Below are 17,150 nucleotides of genomic sequence, written 5' to 3' on the forward strand. Positions count from 1 at the left end.
TGGCTTCTGTCATGGTTTTAAAAACAAAACAAAAGAAAAAAAAACACCGGTGTCAGTCTGTTTTCCCAAGCGGTGGATCTCACTTCACTCCGGAATAAAACTTCATAACTTCCTTGTTAGACGAGGAAACATTTAATTCATGCAAGTGTCAATAAAGCCCTGTTAATATTTAATGCAGGCAAATATTAGTCCAGTCATTTCTATTTGCTTTTTTGCCCCGTCATGAGCAGGAAGCATTTCTTCATTTGGCATTCCACTGACAAAACATTATCAGCATGAGTGCTTTTATTTTGTTAGGCAACATACAATGGAGAGACAGGAGCACAAAGAACAAGGCGTTGACTGTTCATTGTGAGTTTATTAGCTATTACAACAACGGCACTAATCACACATTAACTACAGCAACTGGCAGGATTAACTGTGCATCTTTTCTTGTTTTACAACAGCAACAATTTAGTTAAAACCGATAAAACCAGTTAATTATTTGCAAATCACATGAACAATTTATTTCATTGTACCTGACAGTTAAAAACTCTTAATATATTCAGAGCATATAACAACTTCACTCTAAAATCGAGAGAAAAATAACTAAAAACAATTAAAATATCATAACAAGTCAGTGAAACACTCCACAAATGTCCGTCTTGTACAAAAGGCGAGGTTAAAACAGTCGACATTTTACATTTCAGTCAGAAACAGCGATTACATCAAAGACACAGATTACAAAAAAAACGGTTCATTTTGTACCCAATTGCCGCTAAAATTCAGTTAAAAGTACATTAGATCTTTCCGAAATCAGTTCAAACCCCAAAACAGATCCCCCTCAGTTCATTCCTCAGCTCATTTATTCATTTAATCAGTCGAGTACAGAACATTGTACATCACAGAAACAACAAAAACCATGGAGAAGACAATGGACCCTTTGACTGAGGTCAGGTTATGTTGGGTTCTTGTATGAAGGGGACATGAAAAAAAAAAAAAAACCCACTCCACTACAGAGAGATCCAAACACACTGGGAGCACCAGGCCTCGTTAGCCATTCGCAAAAACAAATTTGTTCTTAAAACCAAGAAGAGAGAAGATTCTGGCGTCCACCAGCGTTTTCTCAGCTGGGTTTGGGTTAGTTAGGGATCTGTTCTTCGATACTCAAGATCACACATCTGACCACTGACATGCTTGTGCAAAATAATTGGCTACTGTGTTTTCTTCAGTTCTGTAGCTGTATTATATTTTTATGATCTGAATTAGGAGTGGTAGTCCTGGTCAAATGAGAACATTAGGGATCTAATGCTCACTATCTGGGCAGAGGACAATGTCCAGTGTCAAATTTATGGTGTTTCCCAAAATGAGGATGTTATGCAATACACAGTGAGAGAGCTGGTCGTGGTGGGGATCCAACTCACAACGGGAGGCTGCCGAAAACTGGAAAAAAAAAAAAAAAAAAAAGCTGAAAATATGGTGTCAAGGCAAGGTACAATGCAGTTAAAGCACACAGGTAGTTTGTCTGCCGACTTTAACCACTCACTTGCTACTTCTGACTTACGTGCATGGACGGGATTATTTAAGAAATAAAAAACTTGAAATATTTGGAATACAGGCAGCAGCCCTGAAGCTCAGCCCCTCTTCACTGAAGCTGCTGCAGGAGCTTCAGGATCTTCATGAGCTCCACGAGCCTCAGGAGCTTCAGGATCTTCAGGAGCTCCACAAGCCTCAGGGGCTGCAGGAGCTGCAGGAGCTTCAGGAGCTCCACGAGCCTCAGGAGCTCCACGAGCCTCAGGAGCTTCAGGATCTTCAGGAGCTCCACAATCCTCAGGAGCTGCAGGAGCTTCAGGATCTTCAGGAGCTCCACGAGCCTCAGGAGCTGCAGGAGCTTCAGGAGCTCCACGAGCCTCAGAAGCTTCAGGATCTTCAGGAGCTCCACAAGCCTCAGGGGCTGCAGGAGCTTCAGGAGCTCCACGAGCCTCAGGAGCTCCACGAGCCTCAGGAGCTGCAGGAGCTGCAGGAGCTGCAGGAGCTTCAGGATCTTCAGGAGCTCCACAAGCCTCAGGAGCTGCAGGAGCTGCAGGAGCTTCAGGAGCTGCAGGGGCTCCATGAGCCTCAGGGGCTCCAGGAGCCTCAGGGTCTCCAGGAGCTCCAGGAGCTGCAGGATCTTCCCTTCACCACGAGGAGATGTGTTCTTCTTTGGTGGATTTCAGACTCTGTCCCTACAGTTTCACATTGGATTCAAAGTGTTATGGAACTTAATCCATTTAGAGGCCATGAGCTTCTGGCTCAAGGGCAAACTATTTAAGTTTTTCCATGTGTGGGGCCCCTTTTGGGAAGGGGCCCCCGGCCCTGTGGAGTCTCCACATACCAGCATGCACTGAGATCTCCAGGTACGTTTCCAAGAAGGTCTTAGTGTGTGGGTCGCCATTAACCCTTTATCATGATGGATTACCTTGGTTATATGTGACTGTATATTTAGGTTATGTTTTGTTTTGTTTTTATTATTGATAAATTTTTGTATCTTTTCTTTCATTTTAATTTTTAAATATATTTTTTAGATAAACATTTTAAACAGTTTTTTTTTTTTTCACTTTAAAACATTTGCTAGAAAGGTAATCAAAAAGTAATCAACTGTAATAAGTTACATTACTTTGATGAAGTAATTAAATTGTTACTTTGCTTATTCCATTTTTAACAGCGTTGGTAATCTGTAATCTGCTACATTTCAAAAGTAACCCTCCCAACACTCCTCTTGATAAAAGAGTCCCTACAGGGACAAAATCACTTCAGCTGGGGGTCAAACAGCTTTTGAAGCTCACCTTTGGGGTCCAGCATCTGAAAGTTTGAAAACCCCAGTGCTGTTTAAACGAATTTGACTTTTCTGGCGTCTCACAGCTCAGCGGATCTGTCGTCCTGCTCCAGCCGCTCATTCACACGTTCAGAACGGGACGTGGGACGAAGGTCATGCTGCACCCGAACCCGTGACCTCCCACAGACACGGGACCGCTGGCCCGTCCACATGCAGGAAACGCGGCGGTCACCCTGCTGGCTTCCCCTCGCCGCTGCCAGGAAGCAGAGTGTCTTTCACTGAGTGATGACATCATCAGACCGGCAGGGAGGAGGAGGCCGGGGCGCGGCGTGACATACATCATGTGCTTCTGCCCACACCAGGACATTGTAACTTCACGGTGCATCAGCACAACAAAAACCATGAAAATTAATTTACAGAAAAATGAATTCATCAGTCAGTCATCAAGCCTGCAACAAGCTGCAACAAGCAGCACCAGAGGGGCGGCTAGAGCGGACTGTGAAATACCATTCAGGAAAACCTCATTTGGACAATCGGTTTTTTCTTGTAGGGCAGGCAAAGACTGGAATACAATACCGCAAAGCATAAGGAAGTCCCTCCCATACAGCTCTTTTAAAGTCAAATTTAAAAAATGGCTAATCGAAAACCAAGCTTGTCAACACTAACCTCTGAACCTGAGCCCTCTGTAGCACATGGCCTAATCTTAATTTTACTTGCAGTGTTGTTGTTGTTGTTGTTATTCTTGTTACTGATAATAGGATTGTGACTGTGATTATGATTGATGATGTTAATAACGTGAATACTGTTTTTTTTTTTTTTTTTTTGGATAATATGAATATTGCTACTGTAATCTGTTGCTTTTAGGTATAGCCATAATCCTTCTGGCAGGGGGACTACCAATGGAAATCAGCCTTTTGGCTATAATTGGGTGCATTTACATTTTACTGTCTTTTAAAATGTTTATTAATGTACACTGTCCCTCTCTAACAAATAAAGGTTCAAGAAAGAAAGAAAGAAAGCCGACCCTCCCGTCCGGAGCGACTTCACAAGTTAGAACAGAAGAATAAAATTCAGTTTGACGCACAAACATCACATCTCACTTTAAAGTGTTTCATGTTTTTATTTTCAACCAGTGTCTCTTTTGAACAAGCCCCCAAATCTCATTTTAATGTTTTAATTATAATGTAAGATGTTCTAGGCCTGCATTTTTTGTTCCAGTATCTTCATGAAAAGCACTTTGCAACTTCAGCTTTTAGAGATAGATTCTATATAAAATATGATTAGTACTGCTGCTACTTTTACTTCAACATTAATAATATTATGTAAGCAGCAGTCAAAGTGCTTTAGAATGACACTGAAGCTTCATTATATCTCACTGCATGTTATATGACAGGAGTTTTTTTGTTGATTTTGTATTGTTTATTTTGGCACTTTACATAAAAATCAATTTTAAAAAATTTGATCGCTATAAATATTCCTGCATATTATATTGCACCACAGACACTCACACACACTCACACACACACTCAAATACGTTCAGACAGGAATCAACTCATTCATGTCTCAGCTGAAAGAGGAAGTCGCTGTGATGATCTTAACTTCAAAAAAATAATCTTTTTTTAAACAGCGGTCGGTGTGCAGTATTTCAGCTGCACCTCTTCAGCTGTCGTGGACTTTCTCACATCAGCTCTGCTGCTACAAGCCTCCAAAGCTCAAATTCAGACTTGAACTTGTTGGCGAGGAAAACATCATTAGTTATAAAAACATTAACTTTAGCTGACATGTTGTTCTCTGGGAAAGCATTACCGAGGAACACATCAGATAACATGTTATTAGCCAGGAAAACATTACGGAGGAAAGCACCTGTGGAGGCTTTACAGGTGATGCAGCCTCAGCCTCAGATCAGGTGACATCACCCAGGTGACTGACAGGTGTTGGACCAGCAGCTTACACCTGTCAAGTATTGATAAGTGGTTTAGCTCCCACAATAACACGACAGAGTTTAATTTGAAAATCAGTGAAATGCTCCTTTAGGACTCAGCTAACTGCAGATCAAAGCCGCATAAATTTTACTTTTCATTTTATCCAAATTAAAGGGCAGAGAGTCTGATTTAATGGGGTTTTATTTCAGGCCTCAGGGCACCAAACAGCCTGTAAGTTTGAAAACAGAGAGCAGGTTTTTGATATGATCTGCGTGTTTAACCCTAACAGCTGCAGGATCTGCACAAAACTGGGGCCAAAGTGACATCACATGTCATTCATGCATAAACACAGTGAATCTAATGTGCAGGGGCGCTGTATATGGGGGAAAAGTTAGGACAATTGCAAGGGCCCTTGCCTGACAGGGGCCCCAAAAAATAGGTAAAAACTCATATTAAAATTATTAAACCATCATCGAGTAAATATATATGAATGAATGAATGAATGAATGAATTATTTACATGTCCTGCCACAACTGTGGTCCGTTCCGCAAAGGAATTATAAGACACCAATTAAAAATATATCAACATCCATAACAAAACAAAAAACACTGCTTGACACAACAAAACAAAGGAAGCACACAAGCAATAATTCAACAAACTCCAGGCTCTCAATGGTACATAGCTATCTTCCTCTCTCTCTCTCTCTCTCTCTCTCTCTCTCTCTCTCTCTCTCTCTCTCTCTCTATATATATATATATATATTTTTTTTTTTTTTTTTTTTTTTTTTTCATGGGGCCCAAAATTCCTGGCAGCGCCGCTGCTAATGTGCATTTTAACCCTTTCATGCATGAATTATGAAAGCCTGAGTCCAGATTTTTTTCTAATGTGCCTTTACTCTTCTTAGGGCATGAACACTTTTGTGAGTCTCCATACTTCTTTAAGGATGCAGGACTGGTATTACCATGTCATGATACTGGTATTAATATGTTTTCAGCAACAAGAGCTGACAGTCTCTGCATAAATGCATTCTAACAGCTGATATGCAATTCCACCATAGAAACCATTGCATTTAGGAGAAATGACTTTAAACAACTGTCCACTGGAGTGACCGCTCTGCGTGAAAGGGTTAAAGCACCGTGTCGCAGTGGAGACAGCGACTGATTCTCTCATCCGACACACATTCGACACGACGATCGTGAATGCCAGCCGAGGGAGAAAAAGCTCAAGATGATTCCTGCGTTTCAAAAACGATTTCTGTTGCTGCGAGAGTCGGGCGCAGTGCAGCTCACAGTTAGAACGGATGTGCACGCTTACACAACCAGGAGGCACCGCTTTTCAATTTGTAACACACACACACACACACATACACACACATTCGTACATTTGTTATATGAATGACCCAGCAGAGATCTGGTTTGACCTCTGCACACACACACACGCACACACACACACACACACACACAGATACACACGGGGCACTTCTCCATTCAGCCGCGGCGTGCCGGGAACTCATTCATGACTCGGCTGCAGGAGGAAGGCGAGGAAGAGGAAGAGGTCTCGCTCGTCTCAACTGCTCGTCTCTCGCTTCCTCTTTCACCGCTTAATAATAGAAGGAGAAGGACGTTCTGCACCCGAAGTGTCGCAAGGACGGAGAACATGTTGCATGCAGACCGCAGGGCGAGTGCCCCCCAGTGTGTGTGTGTGTGTGTGTGTGTGTGTGAGAGGGGAAGCAGCAGCAACACAACAAGCAGCTCAGTGGAGAGGAGCTGCTGTTGGTCCGTATAAATAAATGTTTCTCTTTTGTCGTGACTCACACGACAAAACCCTGATCCGGTCGACGTCCGGCTCGTCCGTCTTTTCCACCGTCTGGTCTGAGGCGTCGCTGTCTGGAGGCTCTTTCCTGCCGCACAGGAAGTGATGCCTTTCATGTGCCCGCTTTGTTTGGAAGGAATAAAAGAGGAAGCGGCGCTCGGTGGTCAAGTCGTGTTCGAGGCATCGTGGGAGCCTGGACGGGCCCCGGTTAAAACGTCCCTAGCCCCCCTCGGTGCACGCTGCAACAGCAAATGTGGCCGACCCATGCAAGGAAACACAACCTATTACAGGGGTGGGGGAAAAAAATCACTTTCCAACAAGGTCCCTTGACCTCTGACCTCTAGATGTGTGAATGAAAATGGTTCTCTGGGCTCTCAGCTCTCCCCTTTGCAGACATGCCCACCTTCTGCTAATCCCATGCAGTTTGGGCCCCAAAGCCTGCAGTCCACATGTGTTCTTGTGGCCTGTTGTAAAATGGTGTGTGTGTGCAGACTGGGGCCTAAACAGTCTTGGAGCTGCATCAGTTGGCTTTGACTGGAAAGCTGAGACTCTTGTGGATTCAATGAGCCACGTTTGATTCCTGTGTGATGATGTTGGCCCCCATAACAGCCATTTCACTGAAAGGAGACCTTTTTTGAGACTCGGTGTCACTGTATAAATTGACCTCTAGTGACCTCTAGGAGAACCACAGCCTCATCAAACTTTACAGACACAAACTAGAGGAGAATTCAAAAATGATACTATTGCATCGGTAGATAAACAAATCGCCCCAGGCCTAATTTATTGTGCCAGTTTCTGCTACTGAGAGTAAAATCTAACTAAATAACAATCAAACTGATCGATATTAAGAAGGAGACAAGAGGCAGAGGGTTTTTTTTTTTTTTTTTTTGCATGTTCATTGCTTACTGCAGCCCAAAGCCTCACCCCACATTTTTCTGTCCGATTAAAAAAAGCCAGTGGTGCAGAAAATGAATCGGAGCAGTTGAGTAATAACATCATTTGCTGTTTCTTTGATGAACTGAGGGGGTTCAAAATCGCACCGTCTCCTAAGGCGACCCGGGACGTGGGCCTTGAAAGCAGCGTCGGCATGAGCAGCGATACAAGCAAAGAGAAACTCAAACTCCATAACGAGAAAATCCAATCTCCGCCCTGATTTCTGATTGATTGACAGGTGATCTCTGTGCAGGAACAGCCGTGATGAAAAGGCCGAGCTGTTTGAGCTGAAGTTCCCTTTACTTCCTCAGACATTTCATATTTTCAAAACATTTTACCTTTCTTCCTGAACGCTCAAAGTCAACGGTTGAACAACAACAAAGAAGAAAAAGAAGGAAAGACCCAAAATTCCAATGAAATGGGAAAATAAAACGGGGAAGTTGCCCTTTAGCCTTATTTAAAAAAAAGTGTTTTGACATTAAAACAGTGTGGAGTCAGTCTCTTTTCAGTTTAATGGTTATGCTCAGTGTTAGTTGGTCAAAGGGTCCATCCCACTGATTCTGCATGTTCAGTTTAATATCCACAAAATATATAAATGTCACCTTTCTGCGAATCTCTTCCCAAAGCGAGGAGTCGTATTTCAGAACTGCCACGTCATTTCTCCTCCCTTTCCACTTCCACTACGATATCATCAAGTCCTCCACATCAGTTTCCCTAAAAGCAGCGGCACTGTTGTGTTTTCAGGACTTTTTCCAATTGGAGCAGAGTGAAAAAAAAAAAAAAAATCCCTCCGCCTGGGAAAATAGTCCCCGTTCCACAGCCAGTTATCAGCTGTGTGGTTTCTGACATTGTTTGCTGCAGCAGCAGAACGTTATGAGGCGGCTGTTATAATACGCAAAAATTCACATTTTCGATTCTGTGTTCCGTGATTTTGTGATTTTGTGATTCCGTGATTTGCAGAACGCTTTGCTGAGCTGTAAAATGTGGGGATAAACTGAGGTGAAGGGGCTCAACATTAGAAATCACTGGCATGTTAAGTTACATAACCTATAAGCTTATGTAACGTAAGTCAGGCAAGTTGAGCAGTTTAGATGAGGTCAGGGTTGAGGACGAGCTCAGGGCAAAATTTAACTTTGGATTTAAAATTTAAAATCTAACCCTAACAAGCAGAATTTGATCTGGGATCTGCATCGATGGGCGCCTTCACCCGGGATATTTTTATATCTTTTATAATTTGTAATTATATATATATATTTTCTATATGTTATATTTTTCCAGCAGGTTTTGTTCAGCTGGATTTGAACACTTTGTTGGCTCTTCCTCCCTCTGAGTCCCGGTGTGTTTGGGTCTCGTTCTGATCTCCCGCCTGTCCGAGGGCGAATAATAAAGTTGGATTGTTTTGTAAACAGATAAAAGAACGTGGAGCCGGGTCTGAGCTCGCGACGCCCGCAGCAGTCTGCCCTACTTTCAGAGTTACAGTGCAGCCGTTTACACACACACACACACACACACACACATTCACATACAGAGAGAGGACTGGATGTGCTGTCGAGCTGAACTGACCCTGCAGGCTTGTACACACACACACACACACACACACACACACACACACTGCTGCTTTGTCTGTACAGTGTACAGCCGTGCAGACATGTGACTCATACACACACACACACACACACAGGAAAACACAATTAGGAAACTCCTCTGTTTTCCGGTTCTCTTAGTATCATTACCATGATCCTAATTTACGGCCCGGCCTTGGTGCCGGCGTCGCTCCGTGGTTTTGTCGCCTGAGCCGGGCGATGCTGCTGACGGGTTTTGGTCCAGAGCTGGAAGTTTGTCTGTCCGGTAGCCGAGGAGGCCGCTAAACACACTGTTCTCCTCTTGTTTTTGGGGGGCTTCTGCCCACACTAACACACTGAAGGCAACTGATTTTTGAATTCAGCGTCGGATTCAGTCGAGCGGTCAAGCGTTTTGTGTGATTTTCATGCGATGACACTCAGCTGTGATTATCAGAAAGTTGCAGCAGAGAAGTCAGTCTTCCTTTTCTCTGCTCAGATCTTTGTAGAGTTCACACTTTGGGGTGTTTTGGGCCTGCTGGTCAGACTGGAGGACATCTAAATCACATCCCATTACACTATGGCTTTATTTTTAGACACTAAATTATTCATTATTCATCAGAAAAGATGGTAACACTTTACACTAAGAGTACAACAATTAACGTTAGTTAACGTTAGTTAATGCCGTAATGGTTAATTAACTATTAGTTAATGATTATGGCATTTACTAATGTTAATAATATCTACAATAACCCTTAAATAACATATAAATTAATACCTTAGCATGAACACCATTAGTAGTACATGATTCTTAGAGACATTAGTTAATGGTTAGTTAACTGTTACTTCATGTTTATTACGGCATTAACAAACGTTAATTGTTGTACTGTTATTGTAAAGTGTTACCAAAAAGATGAATCAACAATATAAATAACCAGGCACAGGCCTACTCCTACAGAAATATATATATATATATATATATATACATATATATATATATGTGTGTGTGTGTGTGTGTGTGCGTGTGTGTGTATAATGTATATGTATATATACATGTATATATACATATATGTATATATACATGTATATATACATATACATATACAAGTGTATATATATATATATATATATATATATACACACACATACATACATACATACATATACACACATACATACATACATACATATATCAGGGACGAGTGGTCGTAATAAGCTATAAATGCAGCGCATGCCCAAGCCCTTCAATTAAAATCTTTAAAGAGCATATTGCAGGTTAAATTTTTTACAAAATTTATACTTAACATTGTGTGAAAATGACCATGTGAAAGGTTAATCCAGGATTTCATATGTTTTACAAGATATTAGGGCACATATTCAGAGGAAAAAGTGGCCGTTTTGAGCAAAGCGCCTAAAAACGCTCTTTTTTTCAACATCGCGTCATATGACGTAACAAGAGGGAGTCGGTCTCCTCAGCTCTGCTCCAGCTCAGTGCGCGGCAGTAGGTGGCAGTGAGTCTGAGCGGTCTTGGTCTAATGAGTTGGTCTGTTTTCAGTAGTTTTACATAGCATTTATTTATCATCATCATGGTAAATTATTGTGTTTGTGCTGGCTGCACAAACTCCAACCTGTCAGGACGTCGGCTCCACCGTTTTCGAGGAGAGAAACTCAGTGCGACCAGAAATGATAGCAAAACACAGTAGACGCTCACACTGAGCCTAAATGAAACAAGTTCACATAAATTAGGTAAATAACATAAATAAACAGGCCCTATTGCGTTTTGCTGTCATTTATGATTGAGCTGAGTTTCTCTCCTCTCCTCTGTTTGACCGCGGGCAGAGCTGAGCTCCGTGTGTCTCCACGGAGCGAAGCAGAGCAGAGACAGTGAACCGTGTTGGGTTGACAACAACTACACTCTTTACTGTACTGTTAAGGGCTGCTCACACAGGGCAGTCACATTACCTAAAGCGATCGCCCCGGGAATGCACGTCATCACGTTGAAATACGACAACAGGCATGGTCCGATGTCATCATAAATCAATATAGGTCAAATACATTCATCATGTCTTCTTTTTAGCTAAAAGACGTTTTTGTTTCTCTTAATCAGACATGGGATGTTTATTTACGTTGACAGTTTCGGAGGTAACTTCCTCCTTCTTCAGAAAGCGTCCGACTGACAGCCGGAGCGGCACCTGTCAGATCCGGCAGACCGGGTGCCGCGGACCGGGGGAGCGCGGTGCCGGAGTGGCATGTCAGCTGGCTGCTACTTTAAACCTGGTGGCGGTGCACACCGGCTGGCCCACCTGATGCCAGCCGGCACCGCGCACACCGGGTCAGGTGTGCCGGATCTGACAGGTGCGCGACGCACAGAGACTGCCATATATACCTTTCATCATAAATCAACTTTTGTTTATACGCGGCTGCAGCAGCACGACAGCGACAGACGACAAGGCGGGGGCTTTAAAATCAGTTTATCATTTATCAGGAAGCTGTTTATCTCTCTCCCTCCTGCTGTAACGGTAAAGCACTATACGACGCAGTGTGGAGTTATATGATGCAGTGCGAAATACGACTGATAGAAGCTCATTAGTTTCCGTTATAGGTAAGTATCAATACTCCTGCTGGTATTAGACGATCATTACTAGTTATAGCCTGATACGTGATAGCAAACTTTACAGTGTTGTGATGTGAACACAGTGTTAGATAACGCTAACGTTCATAGATAAATGCGTATATATCTCCAAGCTAACCCAGGTCACTGACCAACACACCTGCCCAGTCCTCCGCTGGTTCTCCTCGCAGCACAGCTGAATCTCTCTGTCCGTTATTTCTTCTGACTCTGGTCTGTTCCTGGTCTCTTTGACGCCTAACAGGCTCGTAATTATAAGGCTGTGCTCCGTCATATTGATATGAATACACATTCACAGCCTCTTCAGTGTCACAACTAGCATTAAGATCCATTATATTCCTATTGTTCAAACTGACCAGACTCCCTCTTCCTACGTCACTTCCGGTTTAGCTTTTTCAGATGCGGAAGTAAGATTCTGCCACAAAAACAACTCCACAGGTCACTGTAGAATATATATATGCATATTTCAATGAAAATTCAGTTCCCACATCATTTTCCTACACATTTATTCACTGGGGTCTCCAACCTGCAATATGCTCTTTAAAATGTTGGTCTCCTAGTGTGTCCTTTTATAATAAACCTTATTTCTATCATTTTGTCTGCAAACCGCTGCCTATATACAAGTATCTATCTCAATTTGCTAGTGAAATGCTGGAAGGTTGACAGCTTGACGCCCATGCGCTCTGTGATACGAGTACTTACAGTAGTTTAGTAGCCGGTGTTTCCTGTACGTGGGCGTTTTGAATGGAAAATAAGCGAATCAGCTTTTCAGAAGACACATGAGCAACACGAGCAGCTACGCAGCAGCTCGCTTGAAATGTTCAGCGGCAACAGCAAGTCATTCACTTGACAGCTAGCTACCGTTAACGTCGTTAGCTGGCTAGCTAGTACGGGAACGTTAACATTAGTTTGTTCTTTCATCTGCATCGTGCCAATCAAAATGGGTGAAAATACAACTTCAGTTGAGTGACCTGGCATGTTTCATCGATTTAGGCTGTTGCAGGTGTTCTGAAAAAGAGGAGTTCTCTGACGTTTATCACTTTGGTGCGTAGCCTGATGGGCAGCTGGGCATGTCTGTGTCATTTCATTTCATGTAGGCTAGCTGGTGACATTGCTGTGTTTTCACCCCGTGGCACGTCCCAATAGTTCAGATCTCACGGTAAATTCCAACATGTTGTTGGTAACATTGTGAGCATGTTCATGTGTCATTTGCTCGACTCTGTAACTGGTTATTACTGCATCATCCGTCCGTTCTAATAATTTCTGCTTTCATTTACTCTGTAAATTGCAGCACATTGTTGTTGGTAACACTGGGGCAAAATGCACACGCGTGTCTATCAAAATCGAGTTGTCGAGTTGATATAGTTAAAAACCATATTATGCGTTTTTATTAATAAATAAATGCCTAAAATTTTCGTGCTCACACCCTCGCGGACGCTCGCATGAAATTGGGACCACAGCATGACTACACAAAAACGTCACCACTCACCAGTATACATATATATATATATATATATATATATATATATATATATATATACTGATAGATAGATATTAATAGATAGAGGTGTATAAAACATCATGTAAATCTTTCTGCATCTCCTTCCCTCTCTTTAACTTTCTTCCATCTCAGTTCATCATCAGTTTCCTCTCTTCACTCCTCTCTTCCTCCTTCCAGTAGACTGTACATTGTGTGTGTGTGTGTGTGTGTGTGTCTGTATGTGTGTGTGTGTGTGTGTGTGTGTGGCAGGAGAACAGAGGAGACTCAGAGCAGAAATGAGAAACAGACCTTCAGTTCAGGACCTGTCTGTCACACACACACACACACACACACACACACGTGCAGACACATAAACACAGTGTGTATACATTCAGAGTACAAATCTTTATTTATCTTGTAAATGCACATGCAGACGAATGTAAACACGGCACAAAACACATCCAAACCCATCGTTATCTCACACACACACACACACACACACACTGTAGGGCCACCCTTGGCTGTGTGTGTGTGTGTGTGTTACATGTGTTTCTAGCTAACGTGCCTCGGCTCTCTGAGGAACAGAGAGGCCTTGTAGTTTGATGAAAACTGTAAAAAGTGCCGACTCTCCAGCAGAACAGCGAGCCCCATGTTCCGTCTGACAGGAGAGTCTGAAGGCTGCCCGGCGTCACAGGAGGCCTGAAACACGGCTCGCTCGATCTGTTTGTGGACTCCTGACCACGTCTCACTTCTCCTCCAGGAAGCTTCTTCACATCCAGCTCCAGAGTCCGGCTGCTGTTTAACCTGCGGGACGTCCAGCTCCAGCCCCCTGAACCCACTGGTGCTCCTCTCCGGTGTGACGAAGGTCTTCAGAGTCCAGGAGTGACGCCGGCCGCCGGGGTCACATGGGGTCATCAGGTGTGAGCGGTTGGTAAATGTCCTGGGAAGAGACCTCCTCCTCTGTTCACAGATGGCTTCTCCATCCTAACGTCGAGCGCTTCCTTCACTCCTCTTCCGAACCGTCTGTCCTCCCTACTCAAGACATGAGCGCTGTGATCCTCGTTGGAGTGTTCTCAGGTCATGACTCAGCAGTTTACCTGCACCTGAAGGAAAGAGACGCTCCTTTGAGAACCATGACTGTCATATCTTTGACAGGGAGGACAGATGGTGTGACAGAGGAGTGAAGGAAGCGAAGACAGAGACAGTGAAACCAGAGGAGGGGGTCTCTTTATCTCCATCCTACAAGGCCGTCCTGTCATCCCTTCCCAGGACATTCTCAATCTGTACCCTCAAATTACTAAACTATACCCACAGATGTGTAAACTGTGCCTGTGAATTATGAATCCGTGCCTCAGATTTGTAAACTGCAAACTCAGATTTGCAATCCATGAGCTTAAATGACTTTTTCCTCCAAAGAAAGAGACAGCAACTGTAATCTGAGGGCACATTTACAAATCTGCAGGCATGGATTTGGGCATGGACTTGGATTATGAATCTAGGAGCACTGTTTGAAAACTGCGTGCACAGATTTCCAAACTGAGAGTTCAGATTTTTTTTCCTCCTCAGCGGACCCCAGAGGTCTCCATGCACAGCTGATCACTGTGTTTTATTGTCCACCGGCATGAGTGTTAAGCATGTTAGGAGACCTGCTCCCTAAAACTGCAAATATCTGCCAAGTCATCCAGGCTCATCTTCAGTGTTCAGTTCTTGTTTTTTTTCTTCCGACAAGGTGAAAAAAAAAAACATAGCGGTGGGATAATCCCACTTTTTTCCAATGCAGTTTCACTTTTTTCATTTTCATTCTTCTGGGAAAAAGTATAAATCTACAGAAACGAGGCAGAATAAGGCAGATTAGCCACTAGGATCAAGAAAATGATTCAAGAAAATTCTGGAAACAAGTCGATTAGTGTTGAAAACAAGAGGAATTATCTCATCCCACTGGCGGATTTTTTTTTTTTATTTTTTTATCTTGTTTAGGAAAAACACAAAACCCAAAAAACAAGATTTGAACACTGACGATGAGACTGAGTGACTTCACATGAAGATTTTTTGAAGTGCATAAAAAAAAACAACTGCACATTTTGCAAACGCTGCCCCAATCAACCAAGTTTCCAAAATGGAAAACACATAAACGGCTTTCAGAGCGCAGCAGCAGCTTCATTTGCATCGAGGCTGTAATGTCGAGGCAGACAGACAGAGAGACAGACGGGTGTGTGGTCCGCCAGTGAGGCGGCAGGACGGACGTACAGCCGGCCAATCAGACACGCAGACAGACAGACAGACAGACAGACAGACAGACATATAGATGCAGTGTTTGGCAGCGGAGCGGCTCACATGTATGTGACATGTGGAGAGGGGAAACAGAGACGGAGCGGGACGCTGCTTGGAGGCCGACCGTAAATTTCTTGGCCGGCAGCTTCCCGACGTTCCCTGAAACTGGAACTGTGGAGGATTCTAGGAACTTCAGGAACGAACAGGGAGGAACTGAGGAGGAGGAGGAGGACGAGGAGGAGGGGGAGGGGGGAGATCGGGGTTAGTGTGGTGGAGTGGTGTTACCAGAGCGTTTTATTTTTAGGTCTACGCTCACCCTGTCAGCGCTCAGAGAGAGAGAGAGGGAGAGAGAGAGAGAGAGGGAGAGAGGGATCGTTTCAGGCCGGGTTCACACTCAGGGTTTTTTCCTCGGCCTCCTCACTCCTAAAGAGTGGCTCTTAAACTTAAAGAAAAACACACACACACACACACAAAACTGAAAAACAATGTATGTCAGCCTCTTTTTTTTTTTTTTATCAACCGACCAATGACGAAAAAAAATCAGTGACAAAACTCAGTCATGGTTACATCGTCAGTGTCATCAGCAGCAGCTTGTTAAACCCTCTCGGCATCTTTTTCACTCCGAAAAAAAAAAAATGGTGGAAACTTAGAAGTAAAAAAAAAAAAAAAAAAATCGATGCTTGTGGAAATGGTCATATCAGTATCCAACTCCCTCCTCATGTGCTTTAGCAGCTTTACTCACTGTGAGAGTGAAGGTCCAAATTCATTTCACCTTTATTAACCTCTTGACCCATTAATTTTTCCCCTTAAAACTTTCATTAAAGGGATGCTTCACCTATTATGCATCATTTTTGTATCAAGCGTTCACCGTGTGCCGCCTTCAACCTCGAACTCCAAAACCACCAGCCATCTCTGACCCAAACGTTTAAAAAAACTGCGGCTGGATAATTATACGATTTCACACGGATTTTCGCTCCGATCTCGCTTCACTTCACACACGAAATCCTCTCGTGCACGTTCAGTCTGAGCTCGACGCTGGCCTGCAGCTGATGATGACCTTTGTGGCGAAGTGATCTTTGGATTATTTTTCCGATAAATCAATTAATCCCAGTGGAGAAAGAGTGAAAAACTCTGAGAAGGAAGACAGTCTTAGCACTTTAGTGATCTTGGTGAAACGAACATCCGGCGGGTGGTTGGTGTTTTTATCGGACACGTGACGAAAACTGCCAATCGATTTGTCTTGTCTGACTACGTGACCGATCGTACGGCGCTTTTCTTGGTTTTAGCATCGGGGTAAACGTGTGCGACAGCTGACTGGTTTCACTTTTCATAATGAAGCAATCGTCATGACGCTCTTTAAATTCACAGCTCCATCGGCTTACATGTTTTCATCTTTTAGTGAGGGATCGCTTTCATTCCTACAAAACGCGATGTATATTTATGAACCTAAACGTGTGCTGCAGCGAACCAAAAATCAGAGCTGCTCCGCCATTAGATACATTTTCTGTACGTGTCCTGAGTGAGCTACAGGAACAAGAGTCGCTTGTCTGACACGTTTTTGTTCGATTTGCTCCCGAGCTCAGCTGCTGGAAAATGCGTCTAATTTCCTTTTGCAAGTTTTGGCGACGTTTCAGCCGCCTCTGAAATTACCCTCCACTGCCGGGTGGAAACACAAAGAGACGGAGTGTGAGAGAGAGAGAGAGAGAGAGAGAGAAAGCCACTCCGTTACTCACACACACACACACACACA

Source organism: Myripristis murdjan, chromosome 5 (assembly GCF_902150065.1).
Source record: "Myripristis murdjan chromosome 5, fMyrMur1.1, whole genome shotgun sequence".
Lineage (NCBI taxonomy): Eukaryota > Metazoa > Chordata > Actinopteri > Holocentriformes > Holocentridae > Myripristis > Myripristis murdjan.